This window comes from Mytilus californianus, unplaced genomic scaffold (genome assembly GCF_021869535.1).
Source record: "Mytilus californianus isolate M0D057914Y unplaced genomic scaffold, xbMytCali1.0.p SCAF_9, whole genome shotgun sequence".
Lineage (NCBI taxonomy): Eukaryota > Metazoa > Mollusca > Bivalvia > Mytilida > Mytilidae > Mytilus > Mytilus californianus.
In genome coordinates, this window is record NW_026262745.1 from 48,915,710 (window position 1) to 48,929,373 (window position 13,664).

A 13,664-nucleotide genomic window follows, 5' to 3' on the forward strand; every position below is an offset into this window, starting at 1 on the left:
TATGCCTTTCGTTCACCCTATTATTTTAAAAGTGTAAAACACTTATCAAAGATTCCATGCTTATAATACATTTTGTACACCAGACATGGATTCGTTTACAAAACACTCAACAGTTACGCTCGAATAAAAAGGTTAAAAGGCCATGTTCAATGAGCAGGAATCTTTACTCAGCATGTTCTTATTTATTACGAAATTATCAATCTAAATATGTCGAGAACATACAAACATAACCGCGACGAAGGAATAAGGATGACAAGCCAATCTTAAATGACTGCAGAGAACGCTAAAAACTGGTCAACACGACCTACAACCAATCCCCTCTCCCCTGCCCCTATAAAAGGTCCATTGCATCATGATGATTGGTAAATTGTAACTTAATACAACACTATATCTTACGTACCTATCTATAAGTACATGAACAATTGTACTCTACAAATGTGTTATTATAATAATTAAGAGAATTCGTAATGTACAGTTGTATGCATATATTATAAAAAACAACTTACATGGTACAGCTGTATGCATATATTATTCAAATGAAAATAACTTATGTAAATTACACTTTATTATGTTAATTACATGTTTTATATCGTTAGTAGACTTATGATTATTAACTTTAACATGTTTAAGTAGAAATTCACTCAGACACCATGTTAAGATATATATCCGATCCGAAATGGAACTGTTACTTACATTTCAAGACACGTTAAATATATTTGTACTAATTCTTAAAGTAAGTCTTCTAGATACTTTATTTTCGACTCGTTGCAAATAAATTGAGTTCGATATTTTCTATAGCTATAGACACATATCTATTTTTCAAGAATATCTGCTTACCTGTAAATGTCTTATGGTAACAAAATCTCATTTGGACTACTTACTACCGATGCTTGACACCTATCATCGAACCTGAAATATGCAAATTACCCTTTCTAAGACAATAGACCGTAATTCTCTAGTAAACCTAGCTTTTGCAGCATCTTCAATCCCTTCCCTGCTTTATACATCACGCCATACACATGAACTTTGATTCACATTCTGAGTAATTAGCTGTTTTAGAATGTAATGCATTCTGAGTATCAATTTCAAAAGCGTACACCAGAACACCGTAATTGGCTAACAACGTCCCAAGCAATTTGAATACAACCGATGACATGACTATGATTTCATTTGTTTTGGTACGAACAATGAAATTACCCATTATATTCTGAAACTGCTAATTTTAAACAGTATGTCCAGCAACAGTCGGGTTAAAGTTGCTTCAGTGTCTATCCTCAATTTATGTAATGTTTTTAAAAATTAAATGCAAATCTGGCTAAGAATCAGGCAGTGGTGAAATCATGACAAACAAAAACTCGCTCAAGTTTACAATAATTTAAGTTCAAAATGTATAATAATGCTGGTATTTGAAGATATTATTTGGTTGATATGCACTAGAAATTACCATTAAATGGGAGCTAACACGGTAATTTGCTGTTATTCTGACCAAACGGTATCTACAGATTTCTCAAATTACCAGACACCCAGAAACGAAAGACCTACTATTTCTAACTCATAACGAGGGTAACTTCAAAATAAGTTTATGTTTAAATTTGCTAACTTAGTTGTTTGTTTCAATATATGGTGCCAGTTTGTTGAATGTTATGGTGTTTGAATGTTATGCAACAACATTAACATTCTTTTCTTAAATACTTTAAGATAGACAGTTTACATAAATTGAGAGCCCCTTAAGTGTCGGATTACTAAAAGTTATGTCTATAACAACAAAAATTGTCACAATATTTCTGTTTAACATACTTGTACTGGCTGTAATAATGCAATACTCTTTATACCTCAAGATGTATTGTTTGAGACAGAAAGGAAAGATTTTAAGTTTCAAATTGTTAAAAAAAAATTCTTCATTCATATAAGGTGCCAATATTTTCCCTTTTCCTTGATTTTTATGCACCAACATTAATATTTTGTTCTTTTATTACCTCAGGATGGATAGTTTACACAAAATAAGAGCTCTATAAGTTTACGATTACTAATACTTATGTCGATAACAATAAAAAGTGCCAATATTTTTTGTTTTTTTATGATATTCCTATACTGGCCTAATAATTGAGCACTTTGTATACTGCAGAATGGATTGTTTGACACAGAAAGCGAAGCATTTTAGTTTAAAATTGTAAAAATAATTGTCGACATCAATCATGTCAATATAAGGTCCACATATCAAATATTTTCCTTTTTGATAGAATATTTTGTAACAGCATTACAAATCTATTCTTTTGGTACCTCAGGATGGATAGTTTTACAAAAATGGAGAAATTTTTAAGTCTACCGTTATTGAAAATTATGTCGACAGCAATAAAAAGTGCCAATATTTCTCTTTTTTGTTATAAAAATCATGTACTGATTGATAAATTAGTTCTTTTATACGCAATGATGGATGTTGGACATGGAATGGAATGAATTTCGGTTTAAATTGCAAATTTGTTGTCTGTATCAGTATGAGGGACCAATATTTTCCATTTGTTTGAATATTTTGCAACAGCATGACAATTCTCATCTTTTTGGGTACCTCGGGAGCGACAGTTTTACATAAAGTGAGATCTCTTTAAGTCTACGGTTTCTAATAAATATGGATATTACAATAAAAGTGCAAATACGATTTTTTTTATAATATTTTTGTACTGACCTTATAATTGAGTATTATTTATACTTCAAGATGGATGAGTTGACACAGAATGGAAAGAATTTTAGTTTCAATTGCTACATTTGTTGTCTACATTCATAAAAAGGTGCTAATATTTTCCCTTTCACTTAATTATTATGTAACGGCATTAGCATTGTGTTTTTTTGGTACCTCAGGATGGACAGTTGTGAACAAATTAAGAGATCTAGAAGTTTATGATAAGTAAAACATATGTCGACAGCGATAAAAGGTGCCAATATTTCTTTCTTTATATATATAAAATTCTTGAACTAGTCAGATAATTGGGTACTTTTTGTACCTAAAGATGTATTGTTTGACATTAAAGAGAAAGAATTTTAGTTTACAAATTGCTATACTTGTGGTATTTATATATATAAGGTGCCAGTATTTTCCCCTTTTCTTGGTTTTTCTGTACCGGCATCAACATTTTTTTTCACAAAAAAAAACAAGGATTTTAAGATGTCGGCATCAATATACAGTCCCAATATTTTCATTTTTGATAGAATATTATGTAACATCATTAAAACTTTGTTCTTTTGGTACCTCCGGTTGTAAAGTATATACAAATTTAGAGTTCTTTAAGTCTAAAGTTACGACATGTTATGTCGACTACAATAACATGTGCCAATATTTCTTCTTTTTTTTCCTAATATTTGGGCATGGCCTGATAATTTCTTTTCTTTTATATCTCTGTGTGGATTGCTTGACATTACCATGAAGACGGGAAGGATTTTAGGTTAAAAATTGCTTAATATGTTGTCGGCATCAATATATAAGGTGCCAATATTTTTTCTTTTGCTAGAATACTGTGTAACAGCATACAAAAACTTAGGATCGATAGTTTTACACAAATTGAGACTTCTATAGGTCTACTATTACTACATGTACTAATACTTATCTTGACATAAAATGTGCAAATATGTCTTCTTTTTCTATAATATTTGTTTACTGATATTGAGTATTTAATATTTATTAGGAACATTTGAATAAACCATTGAACAGATAACGCGGAAATTGAGGCAATCAAATGGCGGGGGGGGGGGGGGGGGGGAGGGTGACCCAAATAACCTTGAAGTGGACATATTATGCTCATTATTTTTTTGTTCGGGGAGGGGATTGGGGATTGATATTTCCAAAAGTCATTCCTGGTGGGTGAAAACAGGGTCTCTGACTCTAACTTTTTTCGCCCACATTCGTGAATTAAAAGTAGGTAACACGAAATAGATTTTGCAAATGAATTATTTCTTGTACAAAACAATTAATTATTAATTGATTAACAAATTCAATATGTGAAAACGAACAAAAATCTGCCGAACAGTGTCAACATTGCTGTTTTCATCCTCTGTAGAAAATCACAATTTTAAATAATTATTTAATTGTATGACTTATATGCTTTAACGACCTTGAAGTATACATACTATGCTCATTGTTATTTTTTTTGTTCGGGGTTAAGGGGGAGGGGGAGGGGGTTATACTTCCAGAAGGTCATTCCTGTGGGTGATTACAGGGTCTATGACTTTAACTTTTTCGCTCAAGAACGTGAATTAAACATATGTACACACCAAATAGATTTTGCAAATCAGTTCTTTCGTGTAAAAACTGTATATATAAGATATTTTCATATTATTGTTCGTCAAATAATATTATGAGCAAATACAGGATCTTTGACTCTAACTTTTTTTCCGCACACACATTTAAATTAAAAGTATTAACACATGATAAACATCAAATAGGTTTTTTTCTTCAAATCAATACGCTGTTGTAAAAAACGATTAAATTTTTGAACAACAATTTGTTACAACGAACAAGATATTTGCATGTCAATTTTATTCGACAAAAATAAAAAAAAACAAACAAATAAAATGAGGCGAAATATTCCAAAGGGAAAAAAATACCACAAAACCGTTGAACAAAAAAGAAAACAGACACCAAAAAACAAGTGAATAGTCTACACAACACTTCATGCAAAATCAAAGAATGTGCAACTCAAATCCTATCATAATTTGGGTTTAATCTCATGTGGACCAAAAGGGTATGTAGACCATGGCTACACCCGTCTTTTTTCTCGATTGTGAGTATTTTTTCAGTGATATCACAATCGAGAAAAAATAGGAAGGTTTTTTATTTTATTTTTTTTTTTTTTTTTGTCGTTTTGTATTTTTCTCAACCATCGGCCATGAAAAATATTCCCTCGTTGTCAATTTGTAAATGTAGGTCAATATACATTCGGCAGATTTCACTATATCTGTTTTATCCGTTACTTCTAATTTTTTGGAGTTAAATGTTTTTAACATAGTCACCAATGTTTGAATAATTTAAGGCGAGGACATTAGTGCAATAGCTATCAGTGAGAGTGTACACATGCGAAGGTAACAATCATAGTGAAAAACCTCCAGAGCGATGCTGAATTCGGTACATAAAATGCTTGATCCAGTCACTAAACTCTGATGTTTATAAGAACAATATGTCACATAAAAAGCAACCCAACAACACAAAAACCAAAGTACAAATATGGGGCAACATAGATTTTCAACCAAAAGCAGGCCAGAGTCAAGAAAATATTATAATATAGAATAAGTAAATGAAGATCTACTATCTGTACCAAATTCCCCAAATGACAACTTATTTTCTAGGTACATGAACTAAAGCACCAACTATCGACAACACACCTAATTTGGTAATCTATTTGACGTGCAGTGTTAGTATCAATAAATTGATATTCAACTATTTTATAACTCCCGAATTATTTACAACTTCGGACTTTGACTACATTGATTTACAGTCATATCATAAAATCAAGATATCATTTATCCCTACAACTTGCATTCGCAAACAATTTCTATAAAAATTGTATGGAACTTTTCATACATTTTGCAAAATTGATAATTAATGGACATTTGTATCTAAAAATGAGTTTGATTTGTACAAAAAACCCTTGTTCTACTTGGTATAGCCTTCTGGTTCTTATTTAGATTTTCATTAATCATCTCCGGTCTTTGCGACAATTTCTAATTCTCAATGTTTATTTGTTGATATTTCCAAAAAGGACTTTCCTGGTGGGTGAATACAAGGTGGTCTCCCATGTACGTAAATTAAAAGTGCATTAACACCAAACAGTAATTTATTCGAATCAATACTTTCTTGTTAAACAATTAGATGTTTGATTAATAAATGCAATCTGTGACAACGAACAAGATATTTTTTATATTATTGTTTGTCGAAGAAAATAAATTGTCGAAGAAAATAAATATGAATAAAATAGAGGCGAAATAAGCCAAATGGATAATCAAAAGTCGAAAAGAAATCAACAAATCCGGCGCATAAAACGAACGTAGACGAAAACAATACATTCAAGTGAAAAGTCTACACAACACCACACGAAAAATCAAAGACTGTGAAATTCAAAGCCTACCAATAATTGGGGTTAATCTCATGGTGACCGGAAGGGAATGCAGACCATGCTCCGCAGGCACCCGTCGTGTTGCGCGTTGTAAGTTATAATTTGGTGATATCACAATCGAGAAAAAGAGGAAGGGATTCTCAATGCGACAAATTTAACATAGATTATTCTTGGTGAAACAAATATTCCATAATCCGTAAAAATATTGCAGGGTTAACTATAACTTCACCGTTAGAATTTTAATGGCTTCCTTGAAAACAGTAAACTCTTTTAAGAAAATCATTATAGGAAAGACAAGCTCTGGCACATTGCATTACCTAACAGTTAAATACTCCATACGCAGATGCTTTGGCAATGCAATATTGGTGATATCACAACCGAAAAAAAATGGATGAAATTCTGTAAACTATTTCAATTAAATCATTATAAGATCTGCAAGCTCTTACATATCGCATCAATCGAAAGATAAATACTCCGTATGCAGGTGATATGGGAATGTAGCTACATAAAAACGGAAAAGCTGGAATCCTCTCTTTTGTCGTATTGTTTTGATCTCAACTATCAGTAATACATAATAATCCGTCATTGTCAATTTGTAAATAAAGGTCAAAATACAATCGGCAAATTTAACTGTATCTGCAGTATCCATTATTTCTAGATCCTTGAGTTATGTCTTTTAATATAGTCACACATCTTTAATGATTTAGTGCGATGACACTGTTGACATAGATATCATTGAGTTGTTGTACATGCAGACGTTTAGAAAAAAGTCTTTAGAGCGAGGCTGAATTCAGTACATAAAGTACTTGCCCGAAACACAAAACCCTTGATTAGAACAATATTTCACTTAAAAACAATTCAACAACACAAAAAAAAACTAAAGTACATCTACGGTATAACAAAGGTTTTCTACAAAAATCAGTCTAGAAAATATTAACAAATATGACAAAAAGTAATGAAATATGCAAACGGTACCAAATTCCCCAAATGGCAATATATTTATTAGGTACTTAAACAAAATCAACAACCACTGACGAAATTCTGAATTGGATAAAGTTTATTTCACATGGTGTGTTAATATCAATAAGTTGATGTTTGCTAGTGTTCAAATGCTATAACTCTCAAGTTATTTATTTCGAATGATAAGTGATAATTTGGTGATATCGTAATCGAGAAATATAGCATTAGAATGTGATTGTGACAATAAGGATAAAGGAACAAATCAAGAAGCAAGAAAAAGAGGACAGTTGTTTCCATTAGGATTGCCGGTTATCTGTTCAAAACCACATCCTCTAAACATAACAAATATGATGTCAATCAGAAACTTAAAAATATTGCTGTTTTCGGCATCAATTATTGTTTTGCATGAATAAGAGTGGTGTTCTACAAATTATGATTTATCTCTTTCTTAAACTTTTTTTAATATTTAGAATAGAGTTACTTTGAAGCCTGGGTTTCAGACCTTATAAAACAGATGTTGATAATTTGTAAAGAGGTTGCGAGTAGCATTATTCGGACCCAGAAATAAAGCGGTTTGTTTTTGTATTTGAATTTTGTAACAACACAACAGGGTGGTACTGTCAACATGATTAAAAAACAAACAAAAATAATCAAAAGACAAAACACATCACGCACCGATCTAATAGTTCATGCAGCTACTAGTTCAAAGTCTCATTTCAACAAACAAATACACTAAAGAATGTTTGAGACTGAAGTGATCGGCAGTCGATTCCAATGTATTAAATGTTAAAACGTCATAAGCTGTCTAAAAATATGATATTGTGCAATACTCATGTACAATTATCGTCGGGATTTAGAACTGTGAAAATACCTGAATATCAATACCAACACAGAAGTAACTCAAATATACTTTGCAACTCTCTATATATAAAATAAGTTGAAATATTAACAATAGACCTATCAACAAACCATTTATGATAAATGCGACAGATAATTTACATTTTTAAAACTGGAAAGGCTTGATTTCAAACTCGTCAGCTGTTTCAGATCCCGAAATGGAATCAATTAATGCACTGAGTTTAGCTTGTTTGCAGCATATAACTTTCTGTTGCATACGGAATTACAGGCATTACTTTTAGCATTTAATCAAAAACAAAAAGCAAGAAGGGAGAGTGTTTCTTTAAATATCTACTATGTTATTTGTGCGTTAATTGAGCAGTAGTAATATTGGTTTGAATAGAAACAACATCATGGCCAAAAGGAAAAGACAAATGCACGTAGATAAACAACATTTTACGGTCATAATACGCAGAAAACTAAGCAACACTAAATGTCCTGTATAAAATCTTACATACATTGGGCAATACATGTCTGTCGCATATTTAGCTACTAGTAAGTTGTATGATTGCGAATGGGACAATTATGCATCACAAGGGACCAAACATGGCGTAGATGAAAGCAACTATAGGTCACCTTACAGTATTTAACAATGAACAAAACCCTTTTGTATTGCAAGCTACAAAAGGCATGGTCAAATGTAAACAAATTCAAAAGTATACCAAGGGCTTGATAAATGTACAGCACAACAAACGAGCAACAAATATAAAAAACAGCAACCAACGATATTTACTGAATAACAGGCTTCTGACTTGCAACAAGCACATTGAAAGCGAGGCGGGGCTTAACATGCTTGCGGACACTAAACCCTCTTTGTACCCGGGGCAATGACGTAAATGCACAAAAGATTTAAGGAAAAAAATCAAATTCAGCTTAAAGGGACTTCTCTGGTTTTATCGACACAAAGCATAGCTAACACTAAAAATACAATTTACCGATATAAGAGAACTTAATTTTATGTAGCAATTTTCAACCAGGTAATACATATGGCATATCTCCTAGTGTGTTCGATATTCCAGAGCTAACAATTCCTATCATGATTTCCTTGATAATGGATTGCTGCCTACAAGGATTCCAAGTTGGAAAGTTTGGGTGATCCTCAGTTTTGTGAACGCCAAACGGAATATGATTCCTCCGTCTCATTTTTAGACTTATACCTCGAATTTGACATAAGCGGTCATCTCAGTACCAGAATCTATGAATAACGAGACGATTTTAATTTCGAAATTATCAATTTCTCCCCCCTTAGTAGCAATATACCAACTTCACCTGCATATGGGATATACATTTTCCAAATCATTCGGTATTCAAGAGCTTGCAACTACTTCTCAGACTTTATAAAACGTCACCATTGTCTGAGCAGAAAGTTATGAACCAGGGTTATGTCAAAGAACGTCTAGTCCTTTTTCTAAACAAAGTTCATCGGAAGATACTAAGACCGTGTTGATAAATATTCCGTATCAACTTCATAGATAATACATGATGGTCTTGAAGTATATATTCTAGGTACTGACGTTATTTATCATCTTGTTATAGTGCTTTTTTATTTGTCTTTGCAAATTTTTACCTTTACAGTTTAGTCTATTTTTGGTAATATCCCTTTGGAGTGGCTCGGTACTTATACATCCCGTCATTGTGTCATTGTGCTATGGTCAATGTTAGTATTCTTGTCTTTACCTTTTGCTTATGTGCTTTGTCTATGTGCCATTTTGTTTTTCTTTGTTGATATGTTTGTTTGTTTTTATAGTGATTAAGATAATAACACAATGTTGACTGCTGTATCCCTATTTTAGACGTTTTTACCTGTTATGTCTGTTTGTATTTTTTCACACATTGTTGTCAATATAATGAAATTTTATGCGACTTGTCATACAAGTGAAAGGTTTAGCTAGCTTTAAAACCAGGTTTAATCCACTATTTTCTACATAAGGAAATGCCTGTACCAAGTCAGGAATATGACAGTTGTTTTCCATTCTTTTAATGTGCTTGAGCTTCTGATTTTGCCAATTGATAAAGGAATTTCCGTTTTTAAATTTCCTTGGAGTTCGGTTTGTTTTTTTTTTCTGTTTTTTGTTTTTTGTTTTTTTTGTTTTTTTTTTTTGTTTTTGATTTACTTTTTACTTTAATTAAAACATTAATCTCCAGTAACACAAACAAAAGCGTTGTTCCATCAACTTTCCAGCGCCTGCATACGGATTACATATCTCCCTGTTGATACGATATTCTAGGGCTTGTATTTCCTATCATGATTTCCTTGATAGATTGTTGCTGCTTACAAAGAAGCTATTAAACCAATAGTTCTAAGTGGTGAAGTTGAAATCATCCCTTCTTAAATTTTTAGGACGCAATCACGAGTTGGTTGTCCGTTACGGAATATCCGTTTAACCGATGACAACGTATATGTTCTAATTGTCGTAACAACAATCCCGTCCCCTTTCATCCGAATGTGACCTACCGAATTAGACCTATCACCGGGTTTGTACTAACATATGGAACACGACGTATACCACATGTGGAGCAGGCTCTGTTTACCCTTCCAGAGCACCGGAGATCGCCCCCAGTTTTTGGTAAGGTTCGTGTTGCTCAGTTTTTAGTTTTCTATGTTGTGTTTGTGTACTATTGTTTGTCTGTTTGTCTATTTCTTTTTTGGCCATGGCGTTGTCATTTTATTTTCGACTTATGAAATTGAATGTCTCTTTGGTATCTTTCGCCTCTCTTTTACCACACTTTTCACTGACATACTTTCCCTCGATTTATTTCATCATAGTACTTCTAATTATGGGAGCTAATGTATGCAAGTTGGTTGACATGCGCTACGTTGGAATTTAATAGATTGGATGCAAATCCAAAACAACAAGGATATATGTACAGCTTTTTAGAATGAGCCAACTCATATGGCAAGCTATAAATGTTACAAATAAAAATAGAAAAGAAAATAACTGATTCGTGCTTAAACAATTATGTCGTGACTCTTTGTTTTCTGTTCAACATCTTTAACGTTTAACATTTTTTATGCACCACTTATGATAGTAGTGAGCAATAAGTCAACTTTATTTGGAGTATACAAATCATTGCAATTACCATATGTAATGATAGTAAGGTGAACATGTCTGTCTGGCAGAGTTTATTTGATCATAACTGTCATTTTTAAAGAAAAAATGTGAAATCCTGATAGACACGTAGCCAAACTAGGGAAAATTCCATTGCTACTATACATCTACCATGTACAATATTTACTGACTAGTTCAAATTTGTTCTGAACATGCATGAAATATTTGCAACTGGATGTTAAGCAAACATCAATCAATCAATCAATCAATTTTGAGCACATTAACTAACCAAAGCCGTTATATTTATTACAAAACAATGAAAAACTTTGTACCTGATCTGTTTTACTGTAATGCATATAAGTAGTTCCTGGACTTTTTACATATTAACAATGTTTACTGATAAAATTTATAATTCACATTTTGCCAAATGTCACATTGATATCATAATATTAATTATGGTACAAATACATTTAGATTTTTTTTTATTTTTAAAATTTTATTTATTTATATTTTCAAAGGAATAAGGTGAAAAATAGCTATGTAATGGAACAAGAGGGATTGAAAAGTTTGAACTTTCTAAAAAAAAACAAACAATGCCATGGTGACTTGTTTCCAAATTGCTTAATATATGGACCGTTGGAAGACAGAGAATTGATCAAACCGGGTTAACAGTTACAATGTAATTTATAAATTTATGGAATCTCGTAAAATGTGAGTGTATCAAAATATTAAATTGATCGACACTAGAAAATAAAGCATTTCTATTCTGTTTTGAGCATTATTTTGGTACAGTGCATGGCTTTTTCTTTATAAAGCACCTATTATAGGATTAAATGCCTATTTAAAGGAATGTTTGTAATAGTAAAAGTTCAATGATAAGTTATTGATTGACATTAAAATACTTCCGAAAAAAAGGGATGTTGAGACCCCCGAGCCCGCAGGGCGAGCGTATTTAAGCAGTCCTTTTTGTGAGAAGGTCTTTCAATTTCAATATTAACTTAATCATTGAACTTTTACTGACTTACAAACCGTCAAAAACATAAGAAAAGAACGTAAAAAACACTTGCAGAGGAGCAATTCCCCTGAATTAGACAAGTCTGAATATATTCAACTTAAATAATAGTTAAACAGTACTCAGACTGATATATACAATTAACAGTTACCAAATTGCATTGGAAACGGACCGATTAAATGGCAGTACATCATTTATCTATTTATTCATTATAAATTTGTTAAGAAACAAAATACTACCATAGAGTAGTTTTATGAAATTAAGGGGTTAATCTAAATTTTTGAATTCCAACTTTTTAAAATAACGATTTTTATTTTATAAATGAGTAAATCAAAACCCTATACAGACCTCATTTGTAACTGAATGTCCTGTACAAAAAAGTCTTGTTATATAAATTTGATGTTTTTAATCTGTCAGTAATCTTAAAATAGATTCGTAAAGACCAGACCATATGAAAACAGTAAGTAAACTCTTCTAACAATAAGTTTTTTAATTAGCTTGTTTCAAAACTTCTAATCGAACAGACCTAGATGCATAAGGTCCTTCACCATATTCAGGTTACTGTTAATTTTGGTTTTGATTCTGTAATTTTCCTACACTACGTTACACGCAAATGTAAAATAATTAGTGTAGACTGTTCAGTCCAATTAATTGATAAATTTTGTTTTAGATGGATTTTTTTTTAATAAAGATATTTTCGCAAGTTTGATCATCATTCTTAAATTTAAATACAATGTATTATATGAAAACAAATACCATTTTTTTAGTCGTCCATCATTCCCTTTTCAGGTCTAAATGAAGCATAAACACCTTTAACAATTTTTTTTACCTTGCTTAGTTTTATAATCGCCTGACAAAATCATATATTATAATTATCAATATTGGCTTTTTACGAGGTCGATACGTTATATATGGACTTGGTCAGATTATATTGACCGAGGACGAAGTCTGAAAATATATTGGGAAACACGTGACCAAATATACCAATGAGAATCAAGAAACATCAGACCATATGTAATATATTATAATAAAACAAAAGATAAGAACCATATTAAAGAAATATTAAAAAAAATATAAGTGTTCTATCTGCAGTAAATTGCAAAAATTGGCAAACAAAAAAAAAACATAAAACATTTTGCACTATTATTGAGTGATTTGAATGGAAATTTTACATTACAACATTTTACAAGCTCTTGTCTTCGTGCAACATGTACATGGAATAATTTATGAAATTAAATGATTGTTGTTTGCTTTACGTCCAGTGGCAAATATTTCATGCATGTTCATGACGAGAACGCATCAATTTTAAATACAATAAGTAGGTCTTGCAATAGGAGGTCGACAGTGAGGTTGGACGTGAAACTTGGAATATCACTGGAAAATGAGGATATATTGAATAAGGACAGCAATTAGCCTTGCAACAGCTAGCAACATCCGAACCCCTCAAATAATTGGCACAAGAATTTTTAATTTGCAGAGAGCGTTGATCAATGAAATCAATGAAGTCGGCCATCAGTATTTACATGTAGTTTCCAATATCATTTAAGGCATCTAATTAAGGTTAGATACTTTTAGCTCGCTTTAGTAACTGTGATAATTCTGTGAAACTATTGTTTATTGAATTTGAGTTTTCGGTATGATATT